This window comes from Clinocottus analis, unplaced genomic scaffold (genome assembly GCF_023055335.1).
Source record: "Clinocottus analis isolate CAN_PGR_092001 unplaced genomic scaffold, fCliAna1.0.p SCAF_4, whole genome shotgun sequence".
NCBI lineage: Eukaryota > Metazoa > Chordata > Actinopteri > Perciformes > Cottidae > Clinocottus > Clinocottus analis.
The window spans coordinates 1,314,408-1,329,200 of NW_027176153.1; the positions used below are offsets into that span (position 1 = coordinate 1,314,408).

General features: G+C 44.4%; 1 protein-coding gene across 1 annotated transcript in view; it reads right to left on the reverse strand.

Annotated features, from left to right (window-relative positions):
- Window positions 1-14,793, reverse strand: part of LOC137800350 (solute carrier family 12 member 5-like) — a 41,661-nt gene that overhangs the window by 26,241 nt on the left and 627 nt on the right. The window lies entirely within an intron of this gene.

The following is a 14,793-nucleotide window of genomic DNA, read 5'->3' on the forward strand; positions in this document are numbered from 1 at the left end:
GGAGCAGGAAGGAGACGCAACAACTAGCTTAATGGAGCAGGAAGGAGACGCAACAACTAGCTCCATAGAGCAGGAAGGAGACGCAACAACTAGCTCCATAGAGCAGGAAGGAGACGCAACAACTAGCTTAATGGAGCAGGAAGGAGACGCAACAACTAGCTCCATGAAGCAGGAAGGAGACGCAACAACTAGCTCCATAGAGCAGGAAGGAGACGCAACAACTAGCTCCATGGAGCAGGAAGGAGACGCAACAACTAGCTCCATAGAGCAGGAAGGAGACGCAACAACTAGCTTAATGGAGCAGGAAGGAGACGCAACAACTAGCTCCATAGAGCAGGAAGGAGACGCAACAACTAGCTCCATGGAGCAGGAAGGAGACGCAACAACTAGCTCCATAGAGCAGGAAGGAGACGCAACAACTAGCTCCATAGAGCAGGAAGGAGACGCAACAACTAGCTCCATAGAGCAGGAAGGAGACGCAACAACTAGCTCCATAGAGCAGGAAGGAGACGCAACAACTAGCTTAATGGAGCAGGAAGGAGACGCAACAACTAGCTTAATGGAGCAGGAAGGAGACGCACAAACTAGCTTCATAGAGCAGGAAGGAGACGCAACAACTAGCTTAATGGAGCAGGAAGGAGACGCACAAACTAGCTCCATGGAGCAGGAAGGAGACGCAACTACTAGCTCCATAGAGCAGGAAGGAGACGCAACAACTAGCTCCATAGAGCAGGAAGGAGACGCAACAACTAGCTTAATGGAGCAGGAAGGAGACGCAACAACTAGCTCCATAGAGCAGGAAGGAGACGCAACAACTAGCTCCATGGAGCAGGAAGGAGACGCAACAACTAGCTCCATAGAGCAGGAAGGAGACGCAACAACTAGCTCCATAGAGCAGGAAGGAGACGCAACAACTAGCTCCATGGAGCAGGAAGGAGACGCAACAACTAGCTTAATGGAGCAGGAAGGAGACGCAACAACTAGCAAGAAGATACTGAAGTACAAAGTGCAGGGAGGAGGATTATGCTACATGTAGCGGTTTGTCTGTTCCAGGCTTCTGTAGGAAACTATATTAAAGATGCTCTGTAATGAATATGCTCTGTAATGAATATGCTCTGTAATGAAGATGCTCTGTAATATAGATGCTCTGTAACAAAGATGCTCTGTAATGAATATGCTCTGTAATGAATATGCTCTGTAATGAAGATGCTCTGTAATATAGATGCTCTGTAACAAAGATGCTCTGTAATGAAGATGCTTTGGAATAAAGATGCTCTGTCATAAAGATGCTCTGTAACAAAGATACTCTGTGATAAAGATACTCTGTGATAAAGATACTCTGTAATTAAGATGCTCTGTAATAAAGTTGCTCTGTAACGAAGATACTCTGTAATAAAGATGCTCTGTAATGAAGATGCTCTGTAATAAAGATGCTCTGTAATGAATATGCTCTGTAATAGCGATGATCTATAATAAAGATGCTCTGTAATAAAGATGTTCGAAAATAACGATGCTCTGTAGTTAATACGCTCTATAATAAATGTGCTCTATAATGAAGATGCTCTATTATGAAGATGCTCTATAATAAAGATGCTCTGTAATAAAGATGCTCTATAATAAAGATGCTCTATGAAATATGCTCTGTAATAAATATGACTCATTACAGGCTTCTCCAACATTTGTGTATAAAGAGACAATAAACAATCCTATCATCATATTTTTGTGCAATACTGTTGTATCTTTCATGTTTTGTTCCTTATTTTTATTTATTTTTACCTGAGCGTCTCCTGGACTGTTTGCGTGATGTGTTTACATTTTCTTTAGCTAACGGTAGATATTCACGCAGCTAACAGACGTATTCAGCGTGAGGATATATTTTCATAACCAGAGCGTTCGCGTTAGTCGGCAGATAAAAACTTATAAAATATTTAAAAATATTCAGAAGATCTGCAGCTTGTAAAAAACAAAACATTGACGATGGAGCGAAAAAAACATTCATAATCTGAGTTTACGCTAATCCCTCCTGATGGAGTTAACTGAATCAGGACCTGGTCTCTCAAAGGGGGGGGGGGGGGGGTGACAACACATCACAATAACTTTCTTAAATTAGTCTCTTCCCAATACTCGTTTTTCCTGAACAGAGCCTGAACCCATCACGATGCGTTCGAGCGGGGCCTTTGTTCGCCGGCCATGACGCATGATGAATGCGTGCTCACACTTCCAAAAGAGTCTTCTCGTCAACCGCCGGCAGCAGGAAACACTTATTTCTGTTGCGCTCCTCTGTGCTCCAACACGCAGAGCAAACAGTTTGAGGAACATCACACTCGCTCTTCATGTGGAACACAAACAGAAAGTCCTGATGCCGAAGGTGCTAATTCTACCACGAGCAACACTCCTCCCGTCCACCAGACACATGATCCAGGAATGTAAACTTGTCCCGCAGCCATGAACTTGTCAACAGATTATCATCAAAAACAAAAACAAAAGCTGCAAAGAAATTCAATCCAGCCTCCGATCCAGATGTCAAACTTTGAGTTTCTCAACAAAAACACTGCTGCTGCCTCTGAAATCCCCTTTTCTCCCTCGTTGTGTCCGACACGACACACACACACACACACACACACACACACACACACACACACACACACACACACACACACACACACACACACACACACGCACACACATATATATATGCATTCTCTCTCCTGACCACCAGGGGGAGACTCCTCTGGTTGTATAGAAGTCTATGCTTCATATGTTAAAGCTGCATTCTCTCTCCTGACCACCAGGGGGCGACTCCTCTGGTTGTATAGAAGTCTATGCTTCATGTGTTAAAGCTGCATTCTCTCTCCTGACCACCAGGGGGAGACTCCTCTGGTTGTATAGAAGTCTATGCTTCATGTGTTAAAGCTGCATTCTCTCTCCTGACCACCAGGGGGAGACTCCTCTGGTTGTATAGAAGTCTATGCTTCATGTGTTAAAGCTGCATTCTCTCTCCTGACCACCAGGAGGAGACTCCTCTGGTTGTATAGAAGTCTATGCTTCATGTGTTAAAGCTGCATTCTCTCTCCTGACCACCAGGGGGAGACTCCTCTGGTTGTATAGAAGTCTATGCTTCATGTGTTAAAGCTGCATTCTCTCTCCTGACCACCAGGGGGCGACTCCTCTGGTTGTATAGAAGTCTATGCTTCATGTGTTAAAGCTGCATTCTCTCTCCTGACCACCAGGGGGCGACTCCTCTGGTTGTATAGAAGTCTATGCTTCATGTGTTAAAGCTGCATTCTCTCTCCTGACCACCAGGGGGAGACTCCTCTGGTTGTATAGAAGTCTATGCTTCATGTGTTATAGCTGCATTCTCTCTCCTGACCACCAGGGGGAGACTCCTCTGGTTGTATAGAAGTCTATGCTTCATGTGTTAAAGCTGCATTCTCTCTCCTGACCACCAGGGGGCGACTCCTCTGGTTGTATAGAGGTCCATAAAGTCACCGGGTCAGAAAGCCGGGCGACTGTGGCTCAGTGGTTAGCTGTCTTTCGATCAGAGGGTCGGTGGTTTGAGCCCCGGCTCTGCTGCTGTGCGTACAGAAGTCACTTTGGGGAAAGCGTGCTCGTTCATCTGAAGGCAGAAGATTGTACGATTGATTGAACGGGAGCAGATTCTGCATCAGTGACTCAACCTCCAACGAGGTCGTTCCCATGAGGAGAGCGTGCCCTCGGCTCACATGAAGAAGTGAGAGTTATTTGTTGTGACGGACTCCTCTGAGTGTTTGGTGAAGGAAATAAAGTCCAGACCGAGCAGCTGCTGAGCGTTCCCCACATTACCAGAACCAGGAGAACATCTGAGGATCCAGACGCACAACAGACAGACGCAATGTGATGTTTGTCAATACTCATCTGCAGGTGAAGGCGAGGAGCTGCTTTGGGAACGTGAGAGACAAATGATGATGAAGTGAAGTGACGGACCAGAACCACCAGACCCACCAGACCCACCAGACCCACCAGAACCACCAGAACCACCAGAACCACCAGACCCACCAGAACCACCAGAACCACCAGACCCACCAGAACCACTAGAACCACCAGAACCACCAGACCCACCAGACCCACCAGAACCACCAGAACCACCAGACCCACCAGAACCACCAAACCCACCAGAACCACCAGACCACCAGAACCACCAGAACCACTAGAACCACCAGAACCACCAAAACCACCAGAACCACTAGAACCACCAGAACCACCAGACCCACCAGAACCACCAGAACCACCAGACCCACCAGACCCACCAGACCCACCAAAACCACCAGGCCCACCAGACCCACCAGACCCACTAGAACCACCAGAACCACCAGAACCACCAGACCCACCAGAACCACCAGACCCACCAGACCCACCAGAACCACTAGAACCACCAGAACCACCAGACCCACCAGAACCACCAGAACCACCAGACCCACCAGAACCACCAGACCCACCAGAACCACCAAAACCACCAAAACCACCAGGCCCACCAGAACCACTAGAACCACCAGAACCACCAGACCCACCAGAACCACCAGACCCACCAGACCCACCAGAACCACCAGACCCACCAGACCCACCAGAACCACTAGAACCACCAGACCCATCAGAACCACCAGACCCACCAGAGCCACCAGACCCACCAGAACCACCAGAACCACCAGACCCACCAGACCCACCAGAGCCACCAGACCCACCAGAACCACCAGACCCACCGACCCACCAGAACCACCAGAACCACCAGACCCACCAGACCCACCAGACCCACCAGAACCACCAGACCCACCAGAGGAACGTGACGGCTCCAGGCTTACTTGAAGTTTCACAGAGAAAGTAAACAGTTTCTCTGAATTGATCAAATGTTTCCTCGTGTGTTCCAGCCAGTTATAAAAGTTTTGCCGGAGTCCTCAGATTTGCACGGATCCATCAGCGTTCCATGAAAAGAACAAATTCAGCAAAACCTGTAAAGTCCGTCTTAACTTTCAGACCTCAAGTTTTTTTTTGAAATTATTTGTGAAAATGTTTTTTATTTTTCATTATAACATATTTTGATCATTACTATAAACAACTATGGAAGCCCATTTCTGCACTTTAAAAATTAAAAGTCAAAATTATTTCATCTCATAATAATGACTTTTTATTTTAATAATGACATTTCATCTCATAAAAAATACTTTTTATTTCATAATAATTACTTTTTATTTCATAATAATGACTTTTCATCTTAATAATTACTTTCTATCTCATAATAATTAATTTTTCTCTCATAATAATTATTTTTTTTCTCATAATAATGACTTTTAATCTCATAATTATTTTTTATCTCAAAATAATTGCTTTTTATCTCATAATAATGACTTTTTATTTCATAATAATGACTTTATTTGATGATAATGACTTTTTATTTCATAATAATTACTTTATTTCATCATAATGACTTTTTATTTCATAATAGTTACCTTTTATTTCATAATAATGACTTTTTATTACATAATAATGACTTTATTTCATAATAATGACTTTTTATTTCATAATAATTACTTTTCATCTCATAATGTTGACTTTCTATCTCATAATTATGACTCTAGTTGTTGTTTTTCTTGTGGAATGAGCTTCCACAGCGTCTGAACTCCTAAACCTGCTCGGATTGGTGCATGCTGGGTATTAACATTTAACATTTGCATACATTTCTCCTGAAGACGTGTGATGATGGTGAAAAAACAAAGGAGTAGGACAACAACACAGCCCGGCCGCACTAACACACAACACACAACACACAACACAGTAGGATCCACGCCCCCTGCAGCGTCACTGAGGCGAGTCGTTGTCGACTTTGTCAAGTTTATTCACAGGAAGTTGAAAAGTTAAAGCGGAGAAGTGACGGCGAGGTTTTTGAGGTTTTGGGGTCAAAGAGCTTAAATAAAAACATGTATGAATCTCCATAATCTCCAGCATACGTGACTCAAAGAGGAGCAGCGTGTGTGTGTGTGTGTGTGTGTGTGTGTGTGTGTGTGTGTGTGTGTGTGTGTGTGTGTGTGTGTGTGTGTGTGTGTGTGTGTGTGTGTGTGTGTGTGTGTCCTCGTGGAAGGCTTCAGCAGCTGCTTGGTATCGGTGGGATTGAGCAAACCGGCTGTTCACGTCCGGCCGGTGTGTTTTTTTAACAGATCTGTCGCGGCGGCGGCGCTCAGGTGAGACGGCGGGGAGAACGTGACGGGGAGGTGACACCGCCATGTTTTATTTGAATAATGTCCCATCGCAGGTTCTGCTGAGGGCAGAGCTGCATGTGGCTTTGTTCCCTCAAAGGTCTCAGTGAAGCGTCACGTCGCTGCTGCAGGACTCACATCCATCAGGCCTGAACCTTCAGATGAATCATACATGTGTTCATTGCATCAAGGCTTCTGACTCAGGAACTCTATTTCAACTTATAAAACATATAACATGTTTCACTAAATGATAACTGATGACCTTTGTGTTGTTAGTTATAAACATGTGTTTGAATGGTTGTTGTTTGTTTACCTTGTAAATCTACATGTTGAGTTACGACTTGTTCTGCTTTTCATTTTGTGTTTTTAATAACGTTTTATTTCTGAAAAAATACTTTTTATCCTTTTTCTTGAAGTAAATATACATGAGTCATATTGACCCGTAACACCATAGATGTTACTGTAGTTAATAATGTTAAAATGAAACCATAAATCAAACCCATGTATTGGAGAGATGTGTTGTAAACGCCCTCAGTAACACTCAGGTAACACATTTATTTATTCAAATGATTCTCTTGAGGTTCATTTTAACGTTTTAATAGAAATGGAGGCGAATCCTGACAAAGAAAAAGCCCAAAAATATTAAAACATACAACAATATGTTCATTGATAAGGAAGCCTGACAAGGTCACCAAGAGATGCTAACAGAAAGCTAACACAAGAGATGCCAACAGAAAGCTAACACAAGAGATGCTAAGAGAGCGCTAACACAAGAGATGCCAACAGAAAGCTAACACAAGAGATGCTAACAGAAAGCTAACACAAGAGATGCCAACAGAAAGCTAACACAAGAGATGCCAACAGAAAGCTAACACAAGAGATGCTAACAGAAAGCTAACACAAAGATGCTAAGAGAGCGCTAACACAAGAGGTGCCAACAGAAAGCTAACACAAGAGATGCTAAGAGAGCGCTAACACAAGAGGTGCCAACAGAAAGCTAACACAAGAGATGCCAACAGAACGCTAACACAAGAGGTGCCAACAGAAAGCTAACACAAGAGATGCCAACAGAACGCTAACACAAGAGGTGCCAACAGAAAGCTAACACAAGAGATGCTAAGAGAGCGCTAACACAAGAGGAATGTTAATAGTCTCACTAGTAGAGAAACATTTCCCTCGTCTTCAAGCTAACATCATCAGTGTTGCCTCAGCGTGTTGCTTCACCGTGTTGCTTCAGCGTGTTGCTCCAGCGTGTTGCTTCAGCGTGTTGCTTCACCGTGTTGCTCCAGCGTGTTGCTCCAGCGTGTTGCTTCAGCGTGTTGCTTCACCGTGTTGCTTCAGTGTGTTGCTCCAGCGTGTTGCTTCACCGTGTTGCTTCACCGTGTTGCTTCAGCGTGTTGCTTCACCGTGTTGCTCCAGCGTGTTGCTTCACCGTGTTGCTGCAGCGTGTTGCTGCAGCGTGTTGCTTCAGCGTGTTGCTTCAGCGTGTTGCTGCAGCGTGTTGCTTCAGCGTGTTGCTTCAGCGTGTTGCTTCACCGTGTTGCTGCAGCGTGTTGCTGCAGCGTGTTGCTTCAGCGTGTTGCTGCAGCGTGTTGCTTCACCGTGTTGCTTCACCGTGTTGCTCCAGCGTGTTGCTTCACCGTGTTGCTCCAGCGTGTTGCTCCAGCGTGTTGCTTCACCGTGTTGCTGCAGCGTGTTGCTCCAGCGTGTTGCTCCAGCGTGTTGCTCCAGCGTGTTGCTCCAGCGTGTTGCTCCAGCGTGTTGCTTCAGCGTGTTGCTGCAGCGTGTTGCTCCAGCGTGTTGCTCCAGCGTGTTGCTTCACCGTGTTGCTCCAGCGTGTTGCTCCAGCGTGTTGCTCCAGCGTGTTGCTCCAGTGTGTTGCTCCAGCGTGTTGCTCCAGCGTGTTGCTTCACCGTGTTGCTCCAGCGTGTTGCCCCAGCGTGTTGCTCCAGCGTGTTGCTCCAGTGTGTTGCTCCAGCGTGTTGCCCCAGCGTGTTGCTCCAGCGCTCTCGCGGTGTTGTTTTTGGCAGCGGCTAACAGCGCGCTGAGCACCTCTTGACTGCTTCCGTGCATATAAACGCTGATTCATGTAGCGTGTCATTTTCAAGATAAATATTTCCTCTTTTAAGTTTTAAGGTTTTAAAACTTCAGTTTAGGCAACAAAATCCCTTAATCCCAGTGTGGACGAGCTCACACTCCGTCAGCTGCTGTGTGTGTTTCATGCTGAACTGGTTTCATTTGACACTGAGTCGGGTAAAGACCTCAAAGTGAGCCAGAAGACCTCCTTCATCCCACGACTCCACGCTTCAGTCGCTCTGTTTCTGCTTTAATGTGCAAAGAAGCAACTTTCTGCTCACAAGTTTGCCAACTTCATAGAATGATTGCTTTCTGTACGGCCTCCAAGTCAGCAAAGACAATGTGCAATGAATGCAAATGTAAAGGTTGCTTCAAGCATTTAAAAAAAGAAAGAACTACTTCTGCAAGCTCAACGCTGCACAGGAGGGCGTGAGGTCAAACATCTGAACGACCTCATGAAGAGCTTCCTTCCTGTCCCAGCAGACCGTCCACTGCTTCCTGAACTCCAGCCCTCTCGGTCTGCACGCTCAGAACACACACACACACACACACACACACACACACACACACACACACACACACACACACACACACACACACACACACACACACACACACACACTGTGAGAAGGTGGGAGGAAGGAAAGAGGCTCTCACGGGTCACATGGAAACAAGACGGCTGCACGCAGGAATATCAGTGAAATGTCCTCCACAAGCCGCGTAAGCAGCTTAGCAGGAACGTTGCCCTTTTCCAATTAGGGACGGACAAAACTGGATATTTTGTGTCGTCTTATCTTCGTGTTGTGACGTTCATCACGTGCGGCGTGCAAAGAGGGAATCTGATAAGTCAAACCTCTACATCAGTGAAGCCACAGAGAAGCAGCAACATCAACATCCTGCGTTCGGCTTCAAGAGCACGGCGGCTAACGACGCGGCGGCTAACGACGCGGCGGCTAACACAACCACATGACTGCTGCTGCTCACGTTGAAGACAAAACACGAAGTCTGTCTGCACGGCGAGCAGGAGGTTTTGTCTGCCGGGGCGTCAGGTGACCCTCGGTCGCTCAGAGGCATCGCGGCGTGGCTCCTCTGCATCGCCGTCAGGACAATCGGACGGAGTGATTCGGACGAGCCGACGCCATCTGGCGAGCAGATTAAGTCTTACTGACGTGTGTTTGCGTCGTGGAGGTCGGGAGAGATCCATCTTTCTATTGGCATTCGACCTCTTGGAAACCAAGCGGAACAAACCCCCGACATTTATAAAACCGCGTCATGCGGCAAGTGCAGAAGCTGATGAACATTTCGATGCCCAGCATGCCCCAAGTCAGCCAATGTTTTCCATTAAATTAGTATTTATTCTTCTATTTTTGAACTGAACGACACAGTTTCTTGACTGAAACTCCTTCCTAACAGACCAAGACTTTGTTTTATTGTATTTTTGGTGCAGATTCTGATTCTTTAGGTGCTAATCTTTCCAAAAAGGTGTTTTATTAGCATGTGGGCACTGGACTGGAGCGCTAGAGGAATCCTCATGCTGGATGTTCATTGTTACCATCAAAATATCTTTCAAAAGTGATTTTTTTGCAGATATACATTTTTTCCCAAGACTTTGACATACAATAAACACAAGTATTTTCATTAATTTGGGGTTCCTACGACGACTGAAACAGGGGAAAGAGGTCTGGAGACAGAACTGGTTCCACAGTTTTAAAAACGGGTTAAAGTGGTGGAACCACTTGAAGCGTTTCCCCGTCATCACGTCACTCGTTCACCTCGCTGAGAGGAAATCTACTTCAAAGAATCCAGCTTGGAGCTTTTTATTTCCTAACCTGGAGGTGGAGGCCTCGCTACGGGTCAGAAGATAGCTCGAAAGGGTCGCGACACTATCATACCATTGTGTACATTGTGTCTTGGTCAATGCATGGTGCGTGACTCTGTTAAGTGATGGACAAGCAGTTTCCCGTCAGAGGGATGAGTAAAGTTCATCCTATTCCATCACATGTTCTAACCCGCAGGGTGTCAAACTGTGGCGCTCTGCTGTCGCAGTGAAAGCCTTCTCAAACGTCCCCAGCTCGCTTCACAATAACTCCTCAGTGTTTTCCTCCGGTCTTTATAAACGTCATCACAGCTCATGCGTGTTTTATCGACAGCTATTTGATGCCTGGTGCGTCACGCGGACGCTAAATGATACCAAGTGTGTCGGTGTTGGACACCGAGGGGCGGGGAAAAGGGATTTGATGCATCCTGAAAGAGAGACACTTCCTAAAGCATTCCTTCTCCTAAGTTACGGGTTTGTTTGATGTCTTCAGGCCTTCGGTCAGGAAGTTCACCACTTTGTGCCACAACACTCGATGGATCGCCTACAAATCTACTTCAGACATTCATCATCCACCGACAATAAATCCTGCGGGCTGCGACCCCGTGACCTTTCCCTCCAGCGCCACTATAAAGTTGGCATTTGTGCTCCAAAGAGAAATAAATTGTGAGCTAATGGCAGTGAGCTTTACTGCCGACGCAATTTGCCACGTGTGTGTGTGTGTGTGTGTGTCTCCAGAGGATCCTGTGTGATAACATATTGAAGCACTCGTGAATAAAACCTGTTCAGGGTTTAAAGGCCGCTTACAGAAAGCCTTACGAGCTTCTTCTACTTGTAACGGCGTTCTAAACACATGCATGCAGCATGCGTCACCTGGAAGGAGCGCAGCGTTCAGGAAGCTGACCGACATGCTTCAGACGATTCTTCTCTGTGTGGCCGACATTTACACACCTTTACAATCATTGCTGTTCAAAGCATATCTCATGTTGTGTTATTTTATGGGTTTCTCAACTAAAAGTGGGGTGAAACACACAGGTGGTTGATAATTACATAGTTAACTTTTATAAATGCAAAACAAAGTGTTGGTATTGATTTCAATGAAGCAACAACTAAAAAGCTGAGCAGGTTTTAAAAGGAGAATAATCAGTTAGTTAATGTGAACAATTATAAGAAACTCGTCAGGTTTAACTGTTAAATAATGTCTTTTAAGTGTTAATACATGTTTTATAATATCAGAAAAACATGTCTATAGTCTTGTTTTGTTGTTGTTGACAGTTTCTCTTGTCCTGCTAAATAAAGCAGTTTGCTTTTAGCACAGGAAGAAATTACATTTCACATTGTACATCGAGTACGTGTGTATTTTAACGTGTGTATAGTACGTGTGTATAGTTTGTGTGTCTAGTACGTGTGTGTAGTACTTTAACTACTACATGTTGCGTTGGGTGGGATCTATTACACTCACATAGTTAGTAGCGACTGTGAAAAACATTTATATTTCACAGTAGAAATAAAAAGGAGCGGACGTTTCATTGTGTCTCGCTGCCATTGCGAGCGTTGTAGCATCAGCTGGAATCAGCTAGCGAGCTAGCGAGCTAACTTCCATGTATACGAAACTGATTCATGGGAAGTCGCGGACTCACTTGCTAGTTAGTTATTGTGCTGTAGTCAGCTAGCGAACAAGCGGGCAGCTGGATAGTTAGCCATCATGCTGTAGTCAGCTAGGTAGTAAGCAATCTTGCTAATTGCCCCATGATTTAATGCTACACCGGTGACAGAAAATGAGCCTCTAACGGTCCATGCCGTAGCAGAGAAACACAAGCAACCTCGCTAACTAGCTGTGTCCGCGCTCTTCCTAGCTAGCTTAACGCGCTACGAGCTGCCGCCAAAACAACAAACGGCATTTTCTTTTGCAAATGATCACGGAAAACCGTTAAAATGTCTTACACACTGCCATTCTGTGTGTGTGTGTGTGTGTGTGTGTGTGCGTGTGTGTGTGTGTGTGTGTGTGTGTGTGTGTGTGTGTGTGTGCACCTACAACCATGTTTAATCTCCATGGTCTAAACAGACCATCTGTCCCCAGAGATCGTATTGAAGGACCAAAAGGACGACGAGGCGCAGAACCGGCCACTGAGTTCTGCGTTTAGTAGTGATTTATTTATTTTTATTTAGTGTGATTTATTTATTTAAATAGTCCCAAACATCTAACATACATGGTTATTATGAAAGTGTTTGTTTTTGTTGTGTTTTGTCACAAAATGAGACGACAATCTGCATTTTCTTGCGCTACCCTTTTGTCCAATAACCTTTTAACCTCATGAATGCTGGATTACTTGATTAAAAAAAACACTCATTGGAAAAATGAAACATGACAATGGATCATAAATGAGATTAATTCATTCAATGCATCTGTGTCCACATCCTTAATTTAATATAAAGAGATATTACATTTGATATTATGAGTTTTTTCCTGCATATGTATTTGTTTTCATCCGTCAGCTCCATTATTATAATAAAATCCCTCCTCACTCACACATGGTCGCACGCCAGCACACGCGTGACGTGGCTGCTGTGCTGCTGCAGAGGAGGCAGCAGGGTTCAGGTCAGCACGACTGATGCCTTGCTCAAGGACACTTTGAAGACTGCGCTGCTGTAACAGATCTCACCCAACTGAAAAGACAGTCAAAGTATCTCCACTTTGGAAGCAATTAAACAAATATTAAAATAAACAAATGATAAAAACTCACATGAATGTATTTAAGTGACTGAACAGTGTCTTTTCAATTCAAATGACTTTTTTTACTTTAGTAAAAGATTGATGTTTTACTTCCACCTCTTTAAAAATCCCACACAACGGCACCATTACCCAGCTTCAGAAACCATTACCCAGCTTCAGAAACCATTACCCAGCTTCAGAAACCATTACCCAGCTTCAGAAACCATTACCCAGCCTCAGAAACCATTACCCAGCTTCAGAAACCATTACCCAGCCTCAGAAACCATTACCCAGCTTCAGAAACCATTAACCAGCCTCAGAAACCATTACCCAGCTTTAGAAACCATTACCCAGCTTCAGAAACCATTACCCAGCTTCAGAAACCATTACCCAGCTTCAGAAACCATTACCCAGCTTCAGAAACCATTAACCAGCCTCAGAAACCATTACCCAGCTTCAGAAACCATTAACCAGCCTCAGAAACCATTACCCAGCTTCAGAAACCATTAACCAGCCTCAGAAACCATTACCCAGCTTCAGAAACCATTAACTCACTTCAGAAACCATTAACCAGCCTCAGAAACCATTACGAATCTTCAGAAACCATTAACCAGCTTTAGAAACCATTAACCAGACTCAGAAACCATTAACCAGACTCAGAAACCATTAACCAGCCTCAGAAACCATTAACCAGCTTTAGAAACCATTAACCAGCCTCAGAAACCATTAACCTGCCTCAGAAACTCTTAACCAGCTTAAGAAACCATTAACCAGCCTCAGAAACCATTAACCAGCTTCAGAAACCATTAACTCGCTTCAGAAACCATTAACACGCTTCAGAAACCATTAACTCACTTCAGAAACCATTAACCAGCTTCAGAAACCATTAACCAGCCTCAGAAACCATTAACCAGCTTCAGAAACCATTAACCAGCCTCAGAAACCATTAACCAGCTTCAGAAACCATTAACTCGCTTCAGAAACCATCAACCAGCTTCAGAGTTTGAACTAAATGGGAAAATAAATCACGAGAAAGGTCGAGAGCTGTTTTGTGCTCGCAGCTCTGTTAAAGTTTATGAAGATGTTTTATGAGTCATTACAACACACTGGCTCTGGTTTATAGCTGCTCTCAGACCGCCGGGCTTCACGCCTCCAACAACATGTAGAGCTACATGCTGAATATAGATATATATATATATATATATATATATATATATATATATATATACCTGACACGCAGAACACACACACTGCACAGGAGCGATAGACTGCATTGTGTGTGACAACACAACAACACACAGCACTTCAAACACTTTAATCACTTTCATTATGTTAGATAGAATACATGGAAGTACTTTAAAATACTTTTTATATACCGTCTGTGTATTTAATATTGCTACTGAATTCCTCTTTAATGTTTTAATTAATGTTTAATGTTTATTTATGTTACAGTTTATTTATCTTACAGTTTATTTATCTGACAGTTTATTTATCTTACAGTTTATTTATCTTACAGTTTATTTATATTACTGATGTGCTCTGTCATCTGCAATTTACCCACTGATGAAGGATTGACTCATTTCATCTGTGAGTGAGTGTGTGTGTGTGTGTGTGTGTGTGTGTGTGTGTGTGTGTGTGTGTGTGTGTGTGTGTGTGTGAGAGTGTAAGTGAGTAAGTGAGTGAGTGTGTGTGTGTGTGTGTGTGTGTGTGTGTGTGTGTGTGTGTGTGAGTGAGTGTGTGTGAGTGAGTGTTTAAGTGAGTAAGTGAGTGTTTAAGTGAGTGAGTGAGTCAGAGTGTAAGTGAGTGTGTAAGTGAGTGTGTGTGAGTGAATGAATGTGTGTGAGTGTGTGCGTGTGTGTGTGAGTGAGTGAGTAGGTGAGTGTGTGAGTCAGTAAGTGAGTGTGTGTGTGAGTGAGTGAGTGTGTGAGTGAGTGAGTAGGTGAGTGTGTGAATGAGTGAGTGTG